The following is a 3,073-nucleotide window of genomic DNA, read 5'->3' on the forward strand; positions in this document are numbered from 1 at the left end:
GCAGCAGCACACCAACGACAAAAAAAAAAAAAAAAAAAAAAAAAAAAAAAAAAAAAAAGGATTCTTTGCTCCCAACCCTGAAATGTTATTTAAAATGTGATTCTTGGGCCAAGGATTTAGCTTAAGGCAGGTTCCTCCACCTGCCTTGCAAGTGCAAGGTCCTGAGTTCCATCCCTGGTACCAATAAATAAAATAAAATAAAATGTTATTCTCATTTCACACTCATATCTAGTTGGCAGGCACTCCTAGTACATAACTGTCCAAATAATATTTATGAAGAATAAAGACAAAGACAAAAATAAACTGTAAGATACAGACTGAAGGAGATATGGCTTTATAGTAGTATGCAGGTTAAATACTTTAAAATATTTAGGGGTATTTTTGTTTTTAGTTGGGGATAACTTGACATGTATGAATAGCATAGGGTGGTAGAAAATACTAATATGAATTAATAATGGAAATATTGATGTGATATCAAGTTGAATTTTGAAATAGCATCCTTAGCAGAAACTTATACATCTCTAATCCTCCCTTTGTGCATGGATATGGGATTCAGTTCTAGGTGACACATCTTATGGGGCACTAGAGCATGTTTATTTATTTTGGTACCAGGAATCGAACTCAGGACCTTGCTCTTGCCAGGCAGGCCCAGTGCCACTGAGCTACATCCCCAGCCCAGGAGAGCTTGTTTACATAAGAGCTCAGAGAGGGGATGAATGGGTCATGAATAAAGGCTAGGTATAGCAAAGAACATACTGTGTTGTCCTCAAATACTTACAAGGCTCCAAAATTTACTACTAGATTCAGATTTACTGGGCACTCTAATATACATTTTTATATTTATAATATATATTATAATATGTTGATATAATTATTTGTAATACTACAGAATTTATATTTCATATTTATAATGGCATAAAGTACAATTATCACTATTTTTCCTTTTTAGAGTCGAGCAAACTTATAATTGGAGTGCTTTTGTTTTCCCAGGTTTACACAATTAGGAAACTGCAAAACCAGGATTTGACCACGTCACTCTGAATTTTAAACCCAGAGATGTTTCTACCAATACCATCCATAATGACCCACCAAATAGGTAAGGAGACACATTTTAGTCCAGCCTTAGGGTTGGCAGGACTGTTCAAAGATCAATACCCCTGTGAGTAGTTCATTCCCTATCACTTGGAGTTCAAGCAAATGCTGGACACCTGTTGTGCAAGGATCTGTTAGGCCTACTCCATAGTGTTCACCTCAATGGCAAAATACTAAATACAAATGCTAGTCATAGAGCCAAAGGAAACCCCTAGAGGGGGCCAAGTGAAATTAAAGTAACTGAGCTGAATTCTTTTCAGTGGTTACTGGAAGATAGAGCACCCTAACTATTCTCTGAATTTACAGTCTAATTTTTGTTGTTGTTCTTGTATCAGTTGCCCCTCAACTAATAACTGGGTAATACAAGGAGAAGCCACAGGGAATGGAAACAGGAGGGAAAGGGATGTTTTATGAAGTACTATAAAGGATTGTTTGGCATGCTCTTGCTTTATGAAAGATAAGCCAAGAATGTGAGTGATAATTGACAGGGTTTGCCATGATAAGCAAAGATTGCCCCACAGCAGAGAAAGAACAGAATACCAAGGGAGGTTAAAGAGGACTAGGATTATGGATTTTGTTCTATTTCAAAACTTGAACAAACAGGTAGAGAACCTGCTCGATGCTGAGCATTCTGCTATCTTCTGGGGAGTAAAAAAATGAGGTAGACAAAATCCTCGTTTCAAGGAACACACCGTGTAAGTAGAAAACACCACCCAAGAAAACAAGTGGGGGGAAAAGAAAGTGCTAAGGAATATCACAGAGACCAAAGGACTCTGAAAGCAGACAGGAGAGACTAATTCTGTCTAAGTGTGTGGGGTGAGGATGTGGGCTGTGAAGAATGGGACGTCAGGGAAGATGCAGAAGAGGAAGCAATGCACTGTCTTCATTGTCTTTAAGGATAGTAGGAGTTCACCTGGTTAAATGATGGATGGAGTTTAACCCAGACTCACAGCCTGTTGCATCTGTGTGCTATGTGGATAAGGTAGGTGTCCGAGGCTGAACTAAAGAGATGAAGGAATCAGATTATAAATGGCCTTGTATACCTCGGTGATGAGCTCGAGCAAGATTCAACCTCAGAGGTGGAGATTTCAGAGAGAAGGGCTGTGCTAGCCTGTTTTTAGAGCATTTTCAGGCAGGTCCATGGGAGCGAAGCAGAAGTGAAATTAGAAAGGCTTGGCTTAAAAAATGTCAAAGGAATTAGGAAGCAGAGACAGACTGTGAGTCATAGAATTAGGAGGAATAATTCATCCATGGGATTTAAGTGTATGTGTTGCCAAAGCAAGCACTCATCCATGGGATTTGAAACGAGAGAACTTCAACTTCAACGGAAAGATATTTGGGTGCCTGGTTGTTGTTGGAATGGCGAGACTTTATCAATGGAGACGGGTGATACTCAGTGGTAGAGTGGATACTACCGAAGGCCTGGGCTGCGTGCAGCCTTGTAGCCTTGTGGTCTTTCGTGGATTAGTTGATGACTCTTGTGAACTGAATTCAGGAAATGACCTAAAACGATTCGTGCAATCAAATGAGACGGAAGAGGGCTCAGAAGTCAGGACATTTGGAGAAAAATAACTAGGGCTAGTAAAGACGAGGAGGAGTCATGATCAGAGGTCCATGTGGACTAATTTTCCATCCAATGGAAAGCTCCTCAAAGTAGAATACAAGCCTCGAATGCAAGCATCCTCACCACACCCCTCGCCCTCCATCCGCCTCCATTCTTCAGCCACAGCACAGAGCCCCCACCCGGCGTCTCCTCGCTGGGGGACGTGGGAGGAATCCCCTCAGACAGCGGATGAGAATGGGAGGACTCCGAAGCCTTGGCGACCACGTCAGGAAGCTACACCCTTCGGGATGAGGCCAGGGGAGACAGACCACTCGCCAAGGTGTCAGGCAGCGGCCCTTCCCCAAGCCCACGCTTCCTGACCCGGCTCCCCGGCTCCCTCCCCAACCCACCCCGCGGTCCAGCAGCTCCGCAGCTCCG

The 3,073-nt window shown here is 42.4% G+C and overlaps 1 protein-coding gene across 4 annotated transcripts in view; it reads left to right on the forward strand.

The window, feature by feature from the left end:
* The window catches only part of Sestd1 (SEC14 and spectrin domain containing 1), a 136,493-nt gene that overhangs the window by 22,326 nt on the left and 111,094 nt on the right, over window positions 1-3,073 (forward strand). For 2 of the 4 annotated variants that reach the window (XM_010636781.3, XM_010636782.3), the window contains exon 4: window positions 991-1,096. The gene's annotated coding sequence lies outside the window, so the exon portion shown is untranslated. Of the gene's footprint in view, window positions 1-990; window positions 1,097-1,752; window positions 2,075-2,815; window positions 2,976-3,073 lie in introns of those variants that run through there. The other 2 variants (XM_010636780.3, XM_033756283.1) reach the window with 2 other exon arrangements.

The sequence above is a fragment of the Fukomys damarensis genome, unplaced genomic scaffold, assembly GCF_012274545.1.
Source record: "Fukomys damarensis isolate Sample0158 unplaced genomic scaffold, DMR_v1.0_HiC HiC_scaffold_26, whole genome shotgun sequence".
Taxonomy (NCBI): Eukaryota; Metazoa; Chordata; class Mammalia; order Rodentia; family Bathyergidae; genus Fukomys; species Fukomys damarensis.